The sequence below is a fragment of the Ursus americanus genome, chromosome 14 (genome assembly GCF_024610735.1).
Source record: "Ursus americanus isolate L20-20 chromosome 14, mUrsAme1.1.p, whole genome shotgun sequence".
NCBI lineage: Eukaryota > Metazoa > Chordata > Mammalia > Carnivora > Ursidae > Ursus > Ursus americanus.
The window spans coordinates 30,599,099-30,622,083 of record NC_142140.1 but is presented as its reverse complement, the minus strand read 5'-3'; the positions used below and the strand labels follow the sequence as shown (position 1 = coordinate 30,622,083).

Sequence of the window (22,985 nt, the reverse complement as noted above, 5' to 3'; positions counted from 1 at the left end):
GTTATTCCAAGTAGGACTGATGGGTTTTCAATCCCTATAACTAAGTAATAACCTGTTAATTATTTTACATTGTTCTATTTCCAGAATAGGTAATCATTAGCCTTTTGGTTAACACATTTGTCTCAGAGTCAGAGAAGCATTTTTAGTAATACTCTTCCTGCATGTTTTTAAGTTATAGAAATGTCATTAGTTGCTTGCATTTACGTGATTAAAGGGATGCTCTCATCTTGAGAACATTTAAATATTCCCTGCCTTTCCTTAACTATCCCTTTCCCTTTCTCTTTGAGCATCAGTACAAACGACCAACCTACCAACTTGATAGTTCAGGAGAGAAGTTGGGAACTGTATTTATTAAATTTGCTGAGAGCCCTTCATTATTGATTATTCTCCAAAAGGGACAAGCTTTTGGGAATGAGACCTGAGTTGATCCCCAGTCCATCTATTATCAACTTTGTGACCTTGATCAAGTTACCTAACCTTTCTGAGCCTAAATCTCCATATATATTATATGGGGATCTTGTATGGATTAAACAAAATAACATTTGCAAACGTATCTACAATAAAAACACGACAAAAGTTCCTTTCCTTCTTTGACCAGCTTGTTGGGCAGTTATACTCAATAGCTACAGACCACTGGAAGAAGTAGTATGTGCCCAGACCTAGTTTTGAGCTTAGTTACAGAGACGGATGGGAGAGGTTTCTGTTTCATGAGACACACAGCTCTTTCACACCATCTGAAAGAATTGATGGGATTCAAGAGCTATTGTTTTATAACTTTGGGTCAGCTGTGGTGGAGACAGTCATGGGGAAAGTTCCTTTCAAGCTCTTTGCCAAAAATAGAGTGTCATTCTCTTCTGCCACTTGGAGTTTGATTATAGATGGAACAGTAAAGATAAGGAATGGGCCTAGAGTTTGAAAAGTGAGCACACAGAGATAAATAGGGGACATCTTCCTTCAGAATGTTGTCAATACAGAGACTGGCTATTGTGCTGTTGTCTGATAAGCACAATGGAAATGGACTCCCACATACACGTAGTTATCCATTGTTTACCATAACATTAGTAACTGTCCAGCTCTTGGGCACAAATGAAACAATGTGGTGGATATTTGTGCCCAAGAAGAAATGAGAGAGAAAAAGAAGGCTACTGCCAGGGACATTATTTTTTCCTTCTGAATTTTCTCCGTACAGAACAGACCCACTTTAGCAAATGGAGTAATAGTTGTTTTTCCCCTAGTGGTATCAGTAGGCTTTGTTAGTTCTAGAAACGTCTCTTAAAAGGCACTATAAACAATCCTTATCGGGTTATCAGGCCTCCCATCAGGCATGGGTTCATGGGGCTGGCATGGAAGTAGAGCTTCAGGGCTGGCCTTCTGCACCCACGGCCTCCCCAGCCTCCAGACCATGGCAGAGTTACAGGAAGATGCTGAGCTGAGGAAATCCATGGGAGGAAGGGCAGAAATGAGGCTCCTCTAGGGTTTTAATTGGATAGACGAAATGGAAAACACAACTGCTAGTAGGCTTGCAGTATCACTCAACTGTTTCATCAGTGACTAAGTGTTTAGTCACTTCTTTGAAAGCCATTGAGTAAAATGTGCAATTAGCCCCAAAGGCAGGGGCCTGGTCTTCTGGTGACATCTGCTATTAAAACGGAGATGGAATTGGTGTCTGACCTTCTGGGGATAAGAACAATCGGTATTTTTAGGGCTCTTTTTTGGACCACAAATCAGCAACCCTTGAGCTGGGGGAAATCACCCCCATCTTCCCTCACTGGCATTTTATCTTCTGAACACATCCTGTTCAGGTTGCAGTGCTTTTTCCTTTCGGTCAAGAAAGAAGCATCTCAGACTAGGCTTGGGAATGAGAGGCTTTGGGGGCCTCAAGAAGGCACTTGCCAAACTATTGTCAATAAATAGGGCTTTGGCAAACACATACAAGATTTGAAAGAAGATGTGATTGTCTTAGTCTATTGGCTCATACTAGATCAGAAACAGTCAAACACCAAATGCCCAAGGGAGTGGGATGGATGGCGCCCCCCACCCCAAGGCCAAAATAATCCACATCAAATCCCGGGTACCTCTACATGTTTCCTTATTTTGAAAAAGGACCTTTGCAGACGTAATTAAGTTAAGGATATTAAGACCAGGAGAACATCATTCTGGATTATTTGGGTGGGCCCTTAATCCAGTGACAAGTGTCTTTAGAAGAGATACACAGAGGAGATACACAGGAGAGGCAGAATGTGAAGACAGGCAGAGACTGGGATTTTGTCAAGAAGATCCAAGGTTTGCCAGCAGCCACCAGCAGCTAGGAGAGATTCCCCCCTAGCCTCTGGAGGGAGCAGGGCCTCACTGGACTTTGGAGTTCTGACCTCCAGAACTATGAGGGACACATTTCTGTTGTTTTAAGCCACCCAGTTTGTAGTAATTTGTTGTAGTGCTCACAGGAAACCAATATACCATATGTCGATGATGGTGCTGGGGTCAGGGAGTAGCCCATAAGCCAAAACAGATTCTTAAGGAGGCTTTTTTGTGGTTCTTTATCGCATGCTATTGATATGTTTTATTTTTCTCTATAAACTCGAATCTCCCCTTTTATTAATATACCAGAGGAAAGAAGGAGCCTACTTCTGTCATCTTCCTTAAAGAGACTATTACGGGCAAGGGGCATGCTTCCTCAACCACCAGCAAGAGCTTTTCCATTCCCCTTCGTTACATTCCTACCACTCGATAGTCAGTCCGAGGTGTCCGATCACCTCATTACATGTTTATTAGTTTCCTGAAGCCCATTTTTGCCATCTTAAGCTCTTTCAGCTCTGCCTGTCTGCACCCGAGGCAGGAGGAGAATACAGCCGAGGAAAGGTTATGCATTTCTTGTTCTGTTTTGTTCGCTACCAAAAATGGAAACTCTCTAAATTTTATCTCAGCTTTAACAAACCTTTGGTTACAGGAAGCATGGTAGTTCTAAAAGATTGACTTTCAGAGGCCCCAAAATATCAATTTTTAAGTTACCCAACACACAAGATAAATATTTTAACTACCATTTTATTTTCATCCAGGCCAAGGGACAATTTAGACAAGGTTCTATTCTAAGTACATAGCCCAGGAAGTGTGGAAGGGCTGTCGATGCTGTTATTTTGAAGTTAGCCTGTCAGTCATCATGATTGAAACATAACCCCGATGGCTTCCACAAGTGTAATAAAATGCTTCGCAAAAGGTTGCAGAATTGTAGGATGTAATAAAGTCTGCTTAGCTTCATTTCCAATGCCGCGGAGTCCTAGAGAACGAGGCCCATTTCCTTATGCCTTGGGATTTGTTCAAGTTACTTTCGTGCCTGGAAATGACTGAACATAAAAACAGACATTTAGTTAGAACCAATAGCATTTTTTGAGTTATGGCAATAAACAAAATGTAAGTTTGCTTACTGCTAATCTGCTGGATTGCCACTAACAATTTCGAAGAAGCCATATAGATGTGGGCAGAATGTGTGAAATAGGTGGGTTCCAACCCTGCTCATTCTCCCTGGATCCCCACATTTTCTGTGGCTTCTCTCCACACCCCACACCCCAGAGGTAAGCTGTGTGGTCTCTTAAGAATCTATTTTATGGACACGAGGCTTACATACAAATGAAGCCAATTCAGACCTTTATTAATCAGGTAAGAATGGATTCTCATAGGGGCGCCTGGGGGGCTCAGTCGTTAAGCGTCTGCCTTCGGCTCAGGGCGTGATCCCTGTGTTCGGGATCGAGTCCCACATCGGGCTCCTCGGCTGGGAGCCTGCTTCTCCCTCTCCTACTCCCCCCGCTTGTGTTCCCTCTCTCGCTGGCTGTCTCTCTGTCACATAAATAAATAAAATCTTTAAAAAATAAAAAGAATGGATTCTCATAGACATTACCAGAATTACCTGGTGAGCTTGTTAAAAACACAGATTTCTCGAGTCTGTCCCCACATTCTGACTGAGCAGGTCTGGAGAGAGGCCTGAGAATCCGTGCTTTTTAACGAGCTCTCCATAAAAGCCTGAGGTTTGGGGAATTATTGAGCTAGTGCGTAGCCGGCAGAATTTGCTTTGCTTCGAGGCTAAGTTACCTTAAGGATTTGGGCTAGAATTAAAACAAATAAATTAGGAAAGGGGGAGGTTAATCTTGGAAAGAAAAGAAAACCCCTAGATCATATAAATGCCTTTCATATCTCTGGCATTCTCCCTCTATCCCAAAGGAGAACCTGTTGGATCTTTGGCTTCTGGGCCTTAATTATTGGTATCAGTGGGAGTGGTCAGGAACTGGACAGGGTGAAGCTACCAGCTTGGAGGACATTGAGAAAGGCAGACAGTTACAGGAAAGAGAAAATTAAACAGGAGATGAGGAAAGATGAGAATTTTCTGGGGGTAGTTCCATGATCCTGGGGGAAGGTTGAAAGAAGGGGTGCTGGGAGATGTTGGGCGCAGCTACCATGGGTGTGACATAGGAAGAGATTTTGAGGAACTTTGTTGAGAAGCACAAATGAATTTCCCCTACAATGTTTTCAAAAGACTTCAGTATAGATTTACGTTGCTTTTCACTTCCTGTTTGCTCTTTGTCTGCTAACTGGATGGCTCTGTGTGTAACACTGTAGACAGATCTTGGGGGCTGAGCTGCAAAGCTTCCACCTTTTAGGTCCAGCGTGTAGTTCAAGGGTGTCGCCAGTACGGGCTTGTTCAGCCCTACCTGGGTGAGGGGACCCTGGCGCACGGAGAGAGTTTTTAGCGAGTCTAGCATTATGCTTTTTCTATCAGTATATACCAAGGTCAGAGAGTAAAGGGCAGGCAGGGCATCCCTTTGGAATTACATCTGGTCCCTTCCAGGACCCAGAACATAGAAGTCTAACCGCTTCTGTTTCAGCCTTCACATTTGAGCTCAGGATCTATCCCCCCTCCCCCCATCTACTGGTATCTGCGAGTGAGGGGTAGAAAGTAGGGTGTATGCACCAGTCAGTTTGCAGCCGCCACCCCCCCTCAAGAGATGGGGGCCTGTCTCCTTTCTATATGACATTGGGATTGTTCTCTATTGTGCCCAGCACCACCCATCTTGTCTGGACATACAGGTCATCTCCCGATCATTCATCACTGCCCTCGTCCTTGAACAATTATTGACTTTGAGTCAGAGGCACCTGTGCAGGCCTGGAAATGGATGTGTCCTTTCTTTTCCTCCGCCTCACCTGTCTAGGGCAGATTTATGTCCTAGGAGAAGTTTCCCTCGGTTTTATTTTTGGTCTTTTGAACGTTGTGGCCCTGTGTTATGGGCCGCACCCAACCTCCCAGACACCGACCCTGTAATTTCTGAGTCTCGGCGGAAGGAAGCCTCTCTCTGTAGCTGAGCAGGCTTCCGGTCAGTCTACGGACAACGCTTCAGCACACGCCCCTCCCGCAGCGCCGCATCCCTGCTGTGGGCTTAGCTTCTGCACCCTGCCTCGTCTCCAGCTGGCCTGGAAGCTCGTGGGGAGCAGAGCCTGCTTCCAAAGGCAGAGCACAGCGACGGGATGCGCCGGGCTTTGCGGAGACTGGGGTCTGAAGTCCAGCCTCAGGACTGACCGGCTGTGTCTGTCGCGATGCGGAGCGTGCCCGGCTGCCATTGGTCGAGAAGAGGACCGAGCCGGTGAGCGCACACAAGACACTTCGAGCGGAGCCTCGCCCACTGTAAGCGCTCACTCAGGTTGGCCCCTGGCGTCACTACCGTGATTTTTTTCTCTGGATTGCATTGCCAGTCAAGTGAACGTCAGAGCTCAGCTACCAGCAAGAGGTTCAGTCCCGTTTTTGGAGAGGGTGCATCTGGGCAAGGTGCTCATCTTCCCATCTTCTGGTTGGCTGTCATACAGTAGGCGCCCTTCATGTCCCTGGTTCCCTTTACTATCACGTTCAGACAGTGGTGCTTTCCAGTGCTACGTGGTGTATCAACAAATGTCTTTACTGACGTGTGCGTGAGACCCTGGGGAGGTGCAGAGAGGTGACTGATGGGCTCCTCAAGGTGCTTCCAGCCCCTGTGGGGAGACACTGGGCACAGGATGCGGCGAGGCAAGAGATAATTGGGTGCCAGGCAACCAGTCCAGAAAATGTGGCCTTTCTGGAGCTTCAAGAACAGAGAGTATGGGCCTGGAATGTGTGAAGTGGGACTGATTGCCACGAACGTGTGCTTTTCAAATACTTCTACGTCTCTAATCTAGCGGCAGATGAACTGAGAACACCCCACTCCCCAGCAAGGCCATGCTTGAGAAATAACAGGGAGTATTATGAAGTTCATACGAGAGGGTTGTTTTGCAGGGTAGGGAATAAAGGCAGAAGGGAAGCACCATGACCCTGGACTATCGAAGAGATTTTTGGAAAGGAGAGCTTCGGATTTGGAAGAAAAATAAAAATGTCCGAAGGAGAAAGATGAAGTTTTGAGTAAGGCTGGCCATGTGGCATGTGCTGTCATCTTTTCATCCATCTCTCCTGGAGGCTTCGGGCAAGTCTTTTACATCGACTTGCATTTTGTTGTCCTGAATTAGTGAGCACAGGCAGAAGCAGAAGTACCAAATGGATCCCCCGGGTTATGAGCTGAACCAGGCCACTTCTCCTTGACCACACAGGTGTCTTCATGCTCCAAAAAGTTCTCCACAAAATGGGAGCAGAGTCCCCCATTTTCAACCGATCCAGCCAAAGTCTGCACACATTGAAGGCAACATCTTTTCACTGGTGTGTCAGCGAAGGAACCTTCTACCTCTTACTCTGTGCCCCCTACTCTCTGATAGGCCCAGAGGAGGAGTTTCTTCTTTGAAGCTAAGAAAACAGAGCAACGTCTCTCTGTTCTGTAGGTGAACCTGGAGGGGAGCCGGCCACGGTCCCTCTGGCTGACAGATTGCAAAAGGAACATCTGGGGCCTCAAAAACTCAACACATCATCCCCTTTGGTTTCTTGAAGGTTGTGTTTCTCAACTTGGCTACTCACTGGAATCACCTGGGGCGGTCTTAAAAAAAAAAAAATGATGTGCCTCCATCCTACCCCCCCCTCCAAGATTCTGACCTAACAGGTTGGAAGTGTGGCTTAGAGCTCTGGGGGGAAATCACTGAGTGTGAAAGTGAAGAGCTCCAACCCTGTCTCCTTTCTGATTTGGCCCCAAAGTGTGCTCCCAATAAAATGCTGCAAATACCCCAAAGCAATTCAGGTGCTGGAGACAAGTTTCAGTAGGTTTCAGATACAAACATCCAGCAACTTCTAGTAAGGCTGGCTGTCTGCCTCAGTCTTAGCAGAGCCACGTATATGGGCAAGTGTTGGCCTTCAAAGGTAAGTGCTTCCTGCCCATGAGGTTAAATAAGATGATTTGCATCCATATCAGGGATGTCACAGAAATGGTTTTAAGGCAAAGTAATCACACTCACCAGCAAAACAAAGTTTTGAGACACGAACATCAAATTCCTCTGTAACAACTCTCTTCTTTTAAAAGTAGCTCTTTGTTCCTAGCAGGCTAGAGCTACAGGCAGACAGCCATGAAGGTCATTCTGCTTACACCAAAAACAAGAGGAGCAATTTTCTACGGGCAGGCACCTCTGACCTCTGCTTTTCAGTTTTTTTCTTAATAAACTGGTCTCAGAAATTGGGCCACAAAAGCCACTGGTGGCAATCTCTTAGAGTAAGTGGGTAAAGGGGAAGCTGGGGGAGAAATGGCAAGGAACAGAGAGCCACTCTGAAGAGGCACTCTGAGGCAATGCAATTACGCTTCCATCTAGAGGTAGAAGGGGTTACCCCCAGCACAGTGGTCAGAAACCCAGCGGTGCGAGGACAGACTCAAGAGAGCAGGGTGACCTCACGCCATCTCCTAACTCAAAATCATTCCTCGGTGGTGCGCCACTCGTACTGATTAATAACACAACTTCCTTTGATGAGAAAGTGTGAATTAACTTCCCCCGAAACTTCCCCGTTGCCCAGTCTCGCGTTCGCGCATCCTTGAGGGCACCGTGGGGCCAGCCCCGCTCAGGAGGGGGGCTGCCGTGTGCTGTTCTGTAGCAGAGTTGGGGCTCACCCGGGGGCTGTCCTTTATAGAGTGGCCACAGACTCGGCATTGTCAGTTTTCTCTTTGAAGGCATAAATCAAACACTAAGAACAGCAAACACACAAGAAAGATGATGCCCAAGCTTGTAGCTGTGAGTGATTTACAGAGACCCTGCGGGGCTCAGCACTTCCTTTATCCACTGTCTCCTGGCAAGTGAAGCTGCGAAGCCTTTGAGGCTTGATGGTGGGAGTGAGGAGGCAGAACAGAGCCAACCCACTGCTGGCAAATTCGTGGTACTCCTGGAGCGTTTTCTTGTTGCCCACTTGAAACCAGTAAGGCCTCTGTCTTCCGCATTTGTCCCTTTCCCTGTATCTGTACCCAGCAAAGACTCTCCTTAAAAGGCTTTCTCGTTCCGAGGGAGCTTATGAAGAACAGGCTTTATTTGTCTCTAAATCTTCAGCTGATATTAGTTTTCCCCGAGACTCAGTTGAAATGAAAAAGGATTACTTTATATTTACTTGTGTCTTTCGTGAGAGAAACTAATTTTGAGAAAGAAAGTCCCTACGATGTGAAATACTTTCCCTTCTTCCCAACTCTCCAAAGGGGCAAAAGGAAAAGCTAAAAGGTGCACATGCTTTGTCATTACTTCGTCTGACAGCTTCTTCTTATCATGCTTCGAGGGTGACCTTCCTCCCGCATATTCCTTCGCTCTGCTTGTGCTCTTCTGTTTTAATAGAATTTTGGAGCCAAGTATGGAGCTGGCTACCTTGGGTAATTAATGGCTCTGAGAGTTTGCTGAGTGTGTTATTTAATTAATGGCACTTGTGTCTAGAGTGTGTACAACTCTTGGTTGAATAAAAGGTGTATTTGCTGAGGGATTATAGACAAATACTCAAGGATCGTCATATGGAGAATTGGTCAGGGTTCAGCACATTTAACAGCCTAATGGGGTTATTATATTTTTTGTTCTCTGCCATTTAAAAGCTACTGAAGTTGATATAACTCTGTCCTTTCTGCCTTGTATGTGAGTTTAGATTACAATCCAAAAAATCCTTAGGTTAATGGATAAAAATCTACTACCTAGAGCAGGGCCTTTCATCAAAAACAAAAAGATGGAATCTTGAAGGCTCTATTTTGAGTATGAAAGTGATGGTTAAATAAGTTCCACTTTGCTTCACCGACTCACAAAGAGACTAACCTGAATTACATTCAAGTTCTGCTTGGGACCAAAAGCTCAAAAGGTTGAAAATTGGCAAGAAAACAGGGTTGAAGGCTACTGGGAACAGAATATTTCACATCACCCTGCTTTTCTTGAGACTCTTTCTCATGCTAAGAATGAAATGCAAATGAAAAGACAGGGATGAACACATCCATGCAGAGACATCAGCAAGTCCATATGGGGAAATCTCTATGGAGCTATTTCTATGGGTATTCAGAGACTGCAAAGAGGAAGGGTCCAGCTTTAGGCTTGCATTGTCACTCTGTGTGCCTAGACGTGTTGTATCTGCTCTCTGGACCACTGTTTCTGTCTTTGTGAAACAGTAGATCGACTCCCTTCTGGCCCAAAGATGCGCAGAGTGATTTCTTTCAGTAGGGACATGGAAGCTGACTGTCCCACTGATAGAGGAGATAGCTGAGTGATCACTTTGAGGACTTGAGGATTATTTTTTCCAGGAAGGGACTCCTTTCTGGGCATATAAATGTGCCTGGTGAGAGGTCTAGAAGGCTCACCCAATCTCCAAAGCCCAGCCAGGTGGGCCAGGGAACAAGACTCAGTCCAGGAGCCTGCCTTCTTCCTTGCTCCACCCCCCCCCCCAGAGGCCTCCCCAGTCACGGCAGACAGTGGAAACGGAGGCTCTTGCACACAAAGTTCAACTGGCGTGAGGAGAGAGGCCCTGAAGGTTGTGCTCAGCAGGGAAAGCCATCTGTCCCGAGCATCTATCAGCCAGCTCTTGCACTCGGGGGTGTACATCTTTATGTACGGAAACCTCATGCTGTCTTCACCTCAGCCCCATGGGGTAGATATCATAACCCCAGTTTTCCAGCAGGAAAGGGTTACTCGGTAAGTGCAAGAATGGAACCAGATATGCTTAATCCCAGCGCTCAACCTCTTCACACCCGCAGTAGCCAATATGGGAGCCACTAGCCACACGCAGCTAATGGGCACTGAAAAATGCGACTTGAGATGTGCAGAAAGTATAAACTACCCACTAGGTTTCAAAGACTTACTCTAAAAAAAGAAGGTAAAATAGCTCAATCATTTTTATATTTATATTTTTAGATTATAAAGATATTAAAATAATATTTGGATATACTGGGTTAAATATAAATATTTATAGATACTAATTTAATCAGTCCTTCATGTGGCCACTGGGAAATTGAAAATGACACATGTGGCTCACATTCTGTTCCTATGGGACAGTGCTTCTCCATGACAATATCCTGGCCCAGGCTCTGGAGTGAGCACAGAGTGAAGCTGCCCTGGTGCAGGGGAACAGGGGGCTCTGCGAACGTCTAAAGAGTTCATTTAGTGTTTAGTATTTAAGAACATGAGCTCTGGGTTCAAGTTAGGCTTGTGACTTACTTGCTGTGTAACCTTGATCAAGTTACTTTGCCTATTCGTGCCTCAGTACCATCATCTACAGACTGGGAACTTAACTGTATCTATCCATAGAGCTGTTCCGAGAACTCGGGGTAATACAGGTAAGACACCTCTAGACTCCAAAGAAATGTCAGCAAGTGATTTGAACACTCATGATATGCTAAGAGCTGTTCTAAGGGCTAGAGACAATGACCTTGTCCTTAGACACTGACTTGCTAGTGGAGGATGCAGACAGACAAATCTGTAATGTGGTGACAGATGATAGTGAGCGCTATTAAGAAAAGTAAGACCAATTTAAGGGAACGAAGGAGACGGCACTCCTTGGACTGGGCACCTGGGGAAGGCCTTTTGGAGCAGATGATATTTGATTAACTCCTGAATGGAGGGAGAAAAGGGAAGAATTTCAGGCAGAGGGGGACAAGTGGGGCCAGGACCCCGAAGTGGGGGCATGTTTGATGTGACCTGGTGACAACAAGGAAGGCAGAAGCCTGGAAGAACGAGTGTGGGTGAGAAGCATGGGAGATGAGACTGGGTTTGGTCTTCTGTCCTTTTTGGTGGCCACCAAAACTTCTTGTGATTAGGCCCTGCTGGCTTTCCCAAGTATGGGGGAGAGACATAATCTAGCTTGCCATTTAAAAGAATTTCCTATTTTAACGTGCTCATTCTTTTATACAACCTTGGGTGAGTTTGGGGGTAGAGATATATATTTTAAGATTCATAGTCAACAGTTGACATGTGATATGCTATATACAGAAGTTATATTTTTAACTGCAGTATCACAAAAGCTTACCCAGAACGAGGGGGAAGTTCTTAGTTTTTAGCAAGCATACTTTTCTTTTAAATTTTTGCACTACGTTGCATTTCCATGGAGTCTCATTCTTTTAAAGGATTAAAAAAAAATTAAAATTAACCACACACAAGATCTTCCACCTTAAAAGAAAAAAAAAACAAAAACCTACCCAGATAGATAACAGATCCTTGAGAAGAGAGTAATAAAACAGAACTTTGATAGGGGTGTCAAAGATAAATGCTGATTTTACTACAGTGGGCATATTCCTTGTTGCAAGTCGATAACTCTGGGATCTGCAGGAGCCACCCGCGAGTGGACGAGAGAGGGCGCAGAGCTCTAAGAGCAGCCCCGCACTCCGCGGTGCCAAGACGGGCCTTGCCTGCGAGAAAGCTTCCTTTTCCTAAAGCTCTAAGTCGGGCTTCTCATTTCTGATTAAAAAATGATTCAAGCAACACCATGCGCTTTCACTTCTTCAAAGCAATACCACACCGTCAGTTTGCAGCTTAGAATGCCAGCAGTTCTAAACTTTCTGTGGGCCTCACTGGAGCAAGACGTAGAGCTTTAGCAGAGGGAAAATTGCTCCGAACGCCTAATTACATTCAAAGCCATTTTTACCTGTCTTAAAGGAATGGAAATGATCTGCCAGTTTTTATAGACCTTCTTGACCTAAAGATATCTGCTGGCGGGAAGAGAATCCTCAGTTGGGTTTTTTTAAGGCTTTAATTATTACATGAGCTATCATTTTACGCACTGACTCACACACTTTGAAAAATCCTTTAAATACGCATTAAAATTGATTGGCTAATCCTAGACCGTGGGGTGGCTCCTGGAGGGCATGTAATTGTGTGTGGGCATGGGGGGTTAGACACAATTGACACAGAGTCAACTACTTTATGGTGGGATAAGGTAGAGAAATCAGTTTGGTCACAGGTGCTATTGACGTTGTACCGCCCACTCGCAAGAACTGAGTCACGTGCTTGCCTGTTCTCCTATCAGTCTTGTTGCTTGACCAGCAGTTCCTCCAGGGCGGGGATATACTTCACCTAGTGTGCCTCAATGTTTGGCTCAAAACGGGATCCCTATAAATAGTTGGCGATTGAGTCCTAGACCCTCAAGGTTAAGAGGGTCCTCTAGGAAGCAAGCAGTCTGTGCCCCTGTTGTAGCCAGAACTCTTGATGACAAATAAGGAAAGCCCGGTTCAAATGAGCCTCTGAAGAAAAGTGACATCCTTACTGACCATTTAACTGTGAAGGGTGGGATGGATGTAGGAATTCATCTCCCCTCTTTATCTTTTTGTCTCCCTTTGCTCTGGGGCTTCTCCTGCATTAGACTTCTCCAAACGGTGATGAGGATGCCTGTCAATAGTCTCCAATACACGTCACCCCTCAAGGCCTTCTCTCTTTATGTCCATACACCGAATGGTGGAGAAGAACTCTAATAAGCTGGGGGGGGGAGGGGTGTCATGCCCAGACTGTGGCCTGTGAATGAGATTGGCAGTCCCAAATTCAAATGTCTGCTACAGGGGCACCTGGGTGGCTCAGTCAGTGAAGGGTGTGCTTTTGGCTCAGGTCATGATCTCGGGGTCCTGGGATTGAGCCCTGCATGGGGTTCCCTGCTCAGAGGCGAGCCTGCTTCTCCCTCTCCCTCTGCCCTCCCCCTGCTTGTGGTGTTCTTTCTCTCTCTCTCTCAAATAAATAAGTCTTAAAAAAAAAAAAAAATGTCTGCTACATCCCATCCTCTTTTCTGCTTGAATCTCTCAACAAGCTTTTCAGTGTTTTGAAACCCAAGAGTTAATTTTAGACTCTTGGTGAAAAACCCCTATCTTTAGAGGAAAAGGTCTTGAATGGAGCCATTGGGAGTCCTCATTGATCCCAAGAATGCAACATCTAATGCATTATGGTCCAAGGTTGATTAGCTTTGATTCACTCCTACTTATTGAATGCAGTTTTAGCTTTTAGGAAAATATTCAGTCTGTAACTATGGCTGCATAGAGAAACAGGGGACAGGTACTGTCTCTTTAGCAGTGTTGTGACAAGTGGATAAAGTGACCAAAGCCCCTGGCACAGAAATTACCAAATTCTGGCTCCTTTTCTGAAATTAGTGAAGAAGCAAGAGTAAGTGGTGTCTTAAGCCTCAGCTTCATTGTATAATTCTTATTGTCAATTAGCTAGAGTTTCAGCAGGAGAGGATGTCTCTAAACAGAAACCCACCAATTTTAGTGTGAAATAAGTGTGGGCTCCCAAGTCAGACTGCTGGCACTTGAACCCTGGCTCTCCACATTACCCTGAGAGTCCTTGGGCAAGTCCCATAGTGGCTGTAAGCCTCACTTTTCACATCTGAAAATCAGGACAGTACCCCAGGGTTGCTGTGGGATCTGACATAAAGCCTATAAAGCACTTGGTGTGCCTTGTCTGTAATAAGTGCTCCGTGAGTGCAATCGTTCAGAATCATTAATAATAAAGTATCCCCTCTGTGGTGATCTCCATTACTTAGTTCCTAAAATAATGATCTTGTTGATCAGTGTGGCCTCTTAAAGTCAGGGAGGATGGCCAAAAGGAAGAGAACGGACTCTCTGATGTAAGAGCAGGGTGTCTGTAAAGATTACATGCAACAATTATTCTTTTTTGTTTAAGCCTAATATGGAATAATTGAATATCCAGCCAGCAATTAGTACGTTAAAGTCAATCTCTTCCTTTTCTTTTGTCCTTAATTTAAAAATTTTTATTTATCAGATTTATTTTTAGTCCTTTTTAGGGTGAAATATAACACAGACAGACGAGTGCAGAAGATATATATACACACATATGTGCTATACACACAAACACATACACATGCATATATACCCACACGGCTTAGAGAATTAGTACAAAAGAAACACGTATCTTGCCACCGGCCATGGTGAGGAGTAGAACATTGCCTCTACCCTCTCATCCTACATCTCCCTTTTCAATAACCGCCCCTTTCTTGCATCCCCCAAAAGGTAAACACTGGTCTGATTTTAGGGTGATTACTTCTTTGCTTTCCCTTATAATTTTACCCTCTAAGTGTATCTCTAAACACTGTAATTTAGTTTTGCCTGTTTTTGAACTTTACATGAATGCAATCGCACAGTGTGTGCTCTTTTGTGTTTCTGTTCTTCCACACTCTTGCAAACATTTGATATCATCGGTCTTGCCAACTTTTGACTATCGTGGTGGGTATATAGTGATAGTTCATTGTGTTTTAAGTTTATATCTCCCTGATGACTAAAGATCGTTGGCCATTGTGATGGCCTGTTTCCAAAGTGCCTGTTTAAATCTTTTTGTATTTTCTATTGGGCTCTTGACTTTTTCGTAATGATTTGTAAGTTTTTTTTTCCTTTAAAAAAATTTCTGGGTACTGGTCCTTTGTTGGTTACGTATGTGGCAAATATCTTCCCCCCACTCTCTGTCTTGCCTTTCGTCTCTCTTAATGGTGTCTTTTGATAAGATAATACGAATGTCTTAACTTATATGTAGTCCAATTTATCAATCTTACTTTTATAGTAATGCCTTTTGTGTCCTATTTAAAAAGTCTTTCCTGATAGCAGGATCATGAAGATATTCTCCTATATTATCTTCTAAATGCTGTATGGTTTTACACTTCACATTTTGAATTCTAACCCACCTGGAATTGACTTTTGCATAAGGTGTGAGGTAGGGTATAGTTTCATTGGTTTTCTACATGGATATCCAGTTTCCCAGAGCCTTTTATTGGAAAGATTTTGTTTTTCCCACAGCTCTGTGACTTCATTTTGATCACGAAACAAGTATCCATGTATGCTTGGCTCTAGGCTTTGTATTTTGTTCCATTGTCTACTTTTCCTTGTACTGATACCATGTTCTCTTAACTTTTGTAGCCTTGTAATAGGTTGATATCCTGTAGAGTAAACCCTCCTATACGTTTGTCTAGTTTTTTAATAGTCTCTGGCTACATTTCCATATACATAAGAATTAATTTGTGAATTTTTTGCCACCACCACCACCAAAAAAAAAAAAAAAATCCTATGGTAATTTTGATTTGAGTTACATCAAATTTATAGGTCAATTTGAGGAGAGTGGAGTCTTTATGAAATTGAGTCATTCATCTCTCTATTTAATTCCTCTTTAATGTCTCTCACTACTACTTTATAGTTTTTTGTCTAGAAGCTTACATAGCTTTGATTATTCCTAGGCATTTGACTTCTGATGTTAACATAGGTATCCCCTGCTTTTTGAAAATTTACCTCCACCACTTCACTTTTACAAAAGACCTACATTAGTACCTGTTTTTGCTAACAGAAAGAAATCCGAATTGGATTTTTGCTTTTATGAAAAAGGAAAAAAAAAAAAAAAGCGAAAATAGCATTCAGCGTGCGTTTTGCAGTGAGCGCAGCCCTGCCGAGTTCCTTCCCTGGCAGCTCTACTCAGCATTCGGCCACCATAGCCATGACCCGTGTCTGTGAGCATCTGTGTTTTATCTCCATTTATTTTGTGCATCCATTAGCAAGATGTAGCCTGAAGTAAAGCCTAAAAGAGGTTATTTTTGGGTCTGGAAATGCTCAAAAAATTTTTCCATATAAGTTAATGGTAATTGCTGCTTTGCTTTACACCATTTCGGCTTAGAAAAGGTTTCAAAAGAATGCTCTACTTTGAGATAGCGGCAGGGAAATCTGCATAAGCCAACTTCAGTTTTCTTTTTCGTTTTCTTACTGTGTGGCTGTTATGTACTAAATGATGTGTCCCTTCAAAGTCCATAAGTCGAAGCCGTAAACTTCAATGTGATAGTAATAGGAGGCAGGGCCTTTGAAAGGTAATTAGGGTTAGGTGAGGTCATGAGGGTGGAGGGGGCCCCCATGACGGGATAATGTCCCTGTAAAGGAAGAGTGTGAGACAAGAACTCGCCGCTCTCTCTCCTCCATGTGAGGACACAGTGACAAGGCAGCCATCTACAAGACAGGAAGAGGATTCTCACCAGAACCTGACTATGTTAGCACCTTGATCTTGGACTTCTAGCCTCCAGAACTGTGAGAAGGAAATTTCTGTTGGTTAAGCCACCCAGTCTATGGTACTTTGACATGGCAGCCCGTGCTAAGAGAGTGGCTAACAGAGAAATAAAAAGCTTAGGTATATTGATCTTCTACTCAGAGGCCTTGCTAAGTTTACTCATTAATTCTAATTGTTTCCCAGCAGATTGTTTTGTGCTTTCTGTATACATCATGCTGTCTACAAATAATGACACTTGTATTCCTTCGTTTCTAATCCTTCTACTTTTTTTTTCTCCTTCTTGCCTTACTGTACTAGCTAGGGCCTTGAGTAATAGGGCCGTGAAATAGCAGGACTAAGAGTACATATTGGCATCTCATTTACAATCTCAGATAAATAGTGTTGGACGTTTCATCTTTAAGTACAAATTCCCTTGTAGTTTCAGTGTCCTGCAACTTTTATATTTATTAAGTCAGATGTTGAATTTGATCAATATATTTTTCCACATCTACTGAGATGATCCTATCATCTGTCTTTTATTAGTCTAGTGAAAGATAATGCTTGATAGTCTAACGTGAAACCACATTGCATTGGTCATAATGTATCCCCTTTTCATAGATTGTGCATTCACACACATACACACATGATCTGTCCACTTAATCTGATAAGATTTTAGGACTTCGGTATCTGTATTTCCACATGCAATGAGTCTACAGAGTTCCGTTCTGTCATGTTCTTGTCAGGTTTGTATGCAAGAAAGCAACTCATACAATAAATGGAGAAGTGGAATTTCTCTTTTTCAATTTTCTGGCAGAATTTGTTCTATCAGTCATATAGATGATAACGATCTTATTCAGATTCTTGTTCCTTTCTTAATTGCATGGTAGAATGCCGCAGGAAAGTTCTCTGGGACTGATGTTATTGTTGTGAGAAGGGGTTTAATTGAGGTTTGAATTCTTTAATAGTTATCCAATTATTTTTTTATTTATATTTTTTACTTTGTGTCAGTTTAGGTAAAATGTATTTTTTCTAGAAACTTCACAAATTTCACCCCAATCCTCAAATATTTTGGTCTAAAATTATTCATTATATGCTCTTTTCCTTTTGAATGACTGTGATATTCAGATAGACGTGTAGCATATTACTGTCAGCTTTTATGTTCTTCCAATAAATGCATAGAAGTCATAACTACAAGTTAAGTTACTCTCTAAACACAAGTTTAGTTGCAGCCACAAGTTTTAGTTTTCTTCAGTTCAAAATTGTTTCTAATTTCTATTGATTGCTTTTTCTTTAGAATTCCTTTTGGATGAGTCTACTAGTGATGAATTCTCTCAGCCTTGTCAGAAAATGTGTTTGTTTCACTTTCATTCTCAAAGAATAGGTAAACTGGGTATGGAAATATACGGTGACAGTCATTTTTTTTCAGTTCTTTAAAGATGTCACTCCGTGGGGCACCTGGTTGATGCAATCGGTTAAGCGTCTGACTTTTTTTTTTTTTTAAGATTTTATTTATTTATTTAACGGATAGAGACAGCCAGCGAGAGAGGGAACACAAGCAGGGGGAGTGGGAGAGGAAGAAGCAGGCTCATAGCGGAGGAGCCTGATGTGGGGCTTAAGCATCTGACTCTTGGTTTTGGCTCAGGTCCTGATCTCAGTGTCATGGAATAGAGCCCTAAGTCTGCTTGGGACTCTGTCCCTCTCCCTCTGCTCCTCCTCCTCCCCCCCCCCCCCCCCACGCTCACACACACACTCTCTCTCTCTTTCAAACAAACACATAAATAAGATGTCATTCCATGGTCTTGTGATTTTCTGGGTTTTTGTTGTTGTTGTTGTTGCCTTTGGTCTCTTGGTCTATTACTCCTTTATTTGTGAGGTTTCCCCACCCCCATCCCCACTATTAAACCTGAGACTCACTCTTTGCCTTTCTGCAGTTGTACCATGATGCACTCAGGTCTGGATGCTACACTCCCTGCTCTGGAGGTGGTGTGTTCTTAAATTCTGGATTGGTGGCTTTTGCCAGTTTTGAAAAATTCACAGCCATTATCTCTTTAAATATAGATTCCACTGGAACTGTTTCGGAACTGTGAATAAATATCTCTTAGGCTCTCTTATACGTTTTCCAACCTCTCATGCTTTTCCCCACTTTTCTTTCATCTCTTTCTAAAGTACATTCTGAATATTTTCATATGGCTCATCTTTAAGGGTTTAGTAACTCTCCTTTTGCTGCTCAATTCATTCCTTGGGTTATTATTGCATTTTTCTGCTCTAGAATCTCTGTTTTGTTCTTTTTCACACCATCTCATTTTCTTATAGATTCCAGCTCTCTGCTGATTTTTAAAAATCTTTTCTACCTAGGAATAAGATAGTTAAATATAACTATCTTATATATAACTTATATATATATAAGATATAACTATCTTATATATAACTTATATATATATAATAACATATATAAATATAACTATCTTATATATATCTTATATATATATAATAACTAAAGATAGTTATTTTAATGACTATGTCTTATCATTCCAATTTTAGGTATCCTGTGGTTCTAATTTTATTTGTATTAACTTGTCTCTGCATATGTTATGGGGTATATGTATGCCCACATTCATGTCTTGGGTACGTGAAGAAAATAATTTGTAGAAATATTTTAAGATCTTGGGTGGTATTATTTTTTTCTAGGGATGATTTTTCCCCCCTTTGGTTCTGCCAGGCACCTAATATGACTAGCAATTTGGGATCTTACATTTCCAAGACTGAAACTTTCTCAATTGCCCAGATGACTTGAAATTGGGCTGTAGCTGGAACAAGGCAGGCTTACATCTGGGTCATTCTTTCTCTAAGGATATCACTTTCCCAGATTTTTTCACTCCTCCTTAGGTATGGAGATTTAGAAAGTGCTCTACCATTGGAAACCCAGCTTTCATTGTTTTAGCCCCATCTGCCTCTTCAAGACACAGATGCCCTCAGTAGAGAAGCAGCCACAAAAGCTGGCCTCGTCTCTCTGGATTTCTGGCTGTTCTTGGATCTTGACGTTGTAATCCCTTGCTGCCTTGTTACCTTTAACAGATGTTTGTGTATATTCTGTAAAATTTTTCCTAGTTGAACACAGCGGGATATTTAATTCAAATTATTTGGTCTGTTAGTAATAGAAGCAGAAATTATTCTTTTTCTTTTCTCTTTTGGTGGTCTGAAAATATCCTGCCCTACAGGTTTTATTCTTTAATTTATTCTTTAATTTATTCTTAGTTTATCATCTTTAAAATATAATGGAAATCATAGGGAAAATAATGAATATACGTATTGGCATAACTAATGGACACTCACAGTCTCCATTGCTCACCATTCATGATAAATTGGAGGTAGTAGAACATACTGAAATGTCTTTTGTATCCTCAGATAAGTATTAAATCTAGAAGGATCACAATTTAGAGCTGTTTTTTTTAGTGTATTTCCTAGCTGTTACTTTGTATTATTCTCATAAAAACCCTAGGATATAATTAAATTGCTTTCCACCATAGTAATTCAGATAAAGGAAGAGTGAGGCACAAAAGAGTGACGTGTCCAAGCCCACAGAGTAAGTTTAGTGGCAATGTTGATAGGCAGCCAGCCTAAATTATTTAAGACACTTCCACTGAGAGTAAAAAACAAAATGGCAGACAATCCAGACATTATTCTTAGGAGACTGAAAATGATTTTTAATTTTTTGATTTGGTGGTGAATATGCCTAGTGCTTAGGATAAGTGATTAAAAATATTTTTTTTTCTTTTTTGGTGGGGGAGGGTGGGGACACAATTTTTACAGAACCATAATGTTCACTTTATCAGTCCTTTCTTTTCAAAGCACATTCTAGAAAGTTCTGTGTAAAGCTCCAGACAGTCATTTTCTTTAGAAGAGGCATTATCTGCCACCTGACTTTCTCTTGATTCCAGGTTATTTACATGAGGCTCTAGTAGGGGAAACAAGGTTTGCCTTGTGATAGGGTTGCAAAGTGGTAATAGTGAGCCAAAATAGGTCAGTGCATTGGGGTCTGGGGAGGAGCTGGTCACAAAAAAGTGAAGATGAATTCCCAAGATGCCTTCCCAGCACTCTCTTTCCCTGTCTCTGCATGGCTCCTATCCTCTCCAAAGATCATGGTCTACCTCATGTATCCTTCAAGGAGGGAAGAGGAAGAAGAGGGGGCACATTTTACGTAGACTTGGTCTGGAGACCTAATTTTACTAACACTACTGAGACGAGTGGCCCCAGTGCGATATTTTAATTCTCTAAATGTTCCTTCCTTAGTTTCTCTCCCCTCTTTCCTCCACTTTTTTGGAATTTACTTTAATAAAGAAGACAGTTTCCATTGCTCACCACTCATGATAAATTAGAAGGAATAGGCCATACTGCAGTGTCTTTTGGATCACCAGAAAAACATTAACCCCAAAAGGAGTACAATGTAGAACTCCTTTTTTAGTGTGTCCTGATTGGTTGAGCACCTAACTTGATTGATGCCCCTGGAATGTCAAAATAATGGAGGACTTCTTATGTAAGAGGCGACTTAGGGACATGTTAGGCATAGAATGGAGTGAATTGTATAAATGTTATTACAAAATGATAGGTCAAAGATTACTAATATGAATTTTACACCTTCCTTCATATTAACCACCCATGACCCGTAGGAGAGTCTTCTTCCCATCTTCCTTTCTGGCAGAGACAAAGACAAAATGAGAAAGGTAGAAGGAGAACAGCGCACAGAGTGAAGAGAAGCAAGCAGAGAGGGGGAAATAGTCTTGGGAGTGGGGAAAGTTTTCGGATAGTTTCTGCAGGACGGTGCAGATTGATGTGTGACACAATATCCGTTTCTGGAGAGGCGATGAGGATGACGATGATAGGCTTCTTTCCCTCATCATCTTGCAAGATGCAACTAAAAGTTATTCTTGGCCTTTGGATTACACTTTTCTGAAAAGAACTCTGTGCTGAAGTTTCATGTCATTCAAAGATTCATAAGGATTAACCTTAACCATGGGACACTAGTCATTTTTACTAACTTGAACTAACTCTCAGTAGAATTCTGTAGATGCTTTAGTCATCAATGACCTGTGGAAATCTTTCTTTTGCCTGAACTATTGGGCATATGTAGAGAAAGCTGGATCTTGGTAAAATACTTGAAAAATAATCAAACTAAAACCCATTTTGAAACCATGGGGGTGGACCGTCTCCGGATTTTTATAAAGGGACGTTTTTCAAGTATAACTAGATGGTCATCCTTTTGGGTTGTGGTAAGATAAATCATTTAATAGGACATTAGATTTGATTATTTCTAAAGCTGCTATAATTCTGTGGTTTCTTGTTCCCAATTTAGATCACAGGGACTTGATTTATTAATATATTATTAATCCAAAAACAGAGTCTTTAATTCCTTGCTGTGGAAATCTGGTTCTGTAAAGGTAGTCTGCACAGAATAAAAGGAGAATAAAATACAGCACAGTGCCGTAGAAACACGAACTGCAGAGGAAGGGAAAAGCAAACTGAAGTCTCTTTTCTAGCTGTGTTTAAAATGATGGATTTTTTTTTTTTAAAGAGCTTTGAATATACTAAAGTGTCATTAGCCTTAAAGAATCTTCTCTTGTACTTCTACACTAAGGAAAAATTTTTATTGTATCAATTCGGCAATGAGTGTTGGCAAACACTTTCCTTGGTATTGATGATACCTCCCCATGGGGATTGCCTGGGGGGTTTAGGATTGATCTGGCCAAGGAGCTGAAGTTAAAACCCTCCCCTCCCCTGAGAAAACATCCGAATACTATCATCTGCTCCTTTGGCCTTTCTCATCAGAGGCTGCTGTGCTGAGAGCAGATGCTCTCTTGTGAAGGAGAATTTTTCCAAGCCAGTGGGGTATGTTTTAAGAGATACAATTCAGTGACCAGAACATGTGCTAAATAAGCAAAGCTGTCCTTTCTAGTCTACCTCGACTGTCCATGATGGGGATACAAGTGTGGTCCAGTGGCTGGAATTACGGTGACTTTTCAAAAATGCCAGTGTCAAAAGTTTGCCTCGACAGTATCTCTGGAACTACTACTAATGCTGTTTTGGGCTGACTCAGTTGCTTTGAAATTGCATGGCTCTGTTATGAGTAAATGAGAGGCAACCAATTATCTATAAAATAATGGCATGCACAGAGGAGAGTTTGATGAATTACGAATGAGCTCTGCTGACACAACAGGGTGTGGAAACCTGCCCTGCTCCGACTTTCTATCTGAGTTAAGGGCGATGCTTGCATGCTTTACAAACAACTTGGCCCGCTCCTCTCTAACATGGGGTGGGAGTGGGGACAGAGGTATCGTAAAACCTTCCCTCACTAGGACACACGTCATTGCTTTAAAATGAAATAGGAAACTCAACATGGGTGTGTGAAGGCAGCAAACCCAAGTGTTAAACACCTGCATGAAGAATTACTGCGCTCCAGGAGAGACACACACATAAGGGGTACCGATGCTGTCTCCCCTGAAGGGATTCAGAACAGAGACGAAAAGAGCCATCGCAGAGCCGCGTCCCAGAACTCGGCCCAGAACTCGGCCCAGAGTGCGGAGAGCCAAGGCATAGAGTCACCGAAACAGAAGGCAGAT

General features: G+C 42.5%; 1 protein-coding gene across 8 annotated transcripts in view; it reads right to left on the bottom strand.

The window, feature by feature from the left end:
• Positions 1-3,022: 3,022 nt before the first annotated feature.
• FHIT (fragile histidine triad diadenosine triphosphatase) overlaps positions 3,023-22,985 on the bottom strand; it is a 1,378,910-nt gene continuing 1,358,947 nt past the window's right edge. For all 8 annotated transcript variants that reach the window (XM_045807502.2, XM_045807501.2, XM_087866889.1 and 5 more), the window contains one exon: positions 3,023-3,341. The gene's annotated coding sequence lies outside the window, so the exon portion shown is untranslated. The remainder of the gene's footprint in view (positions 3,342-22,985) is intronic.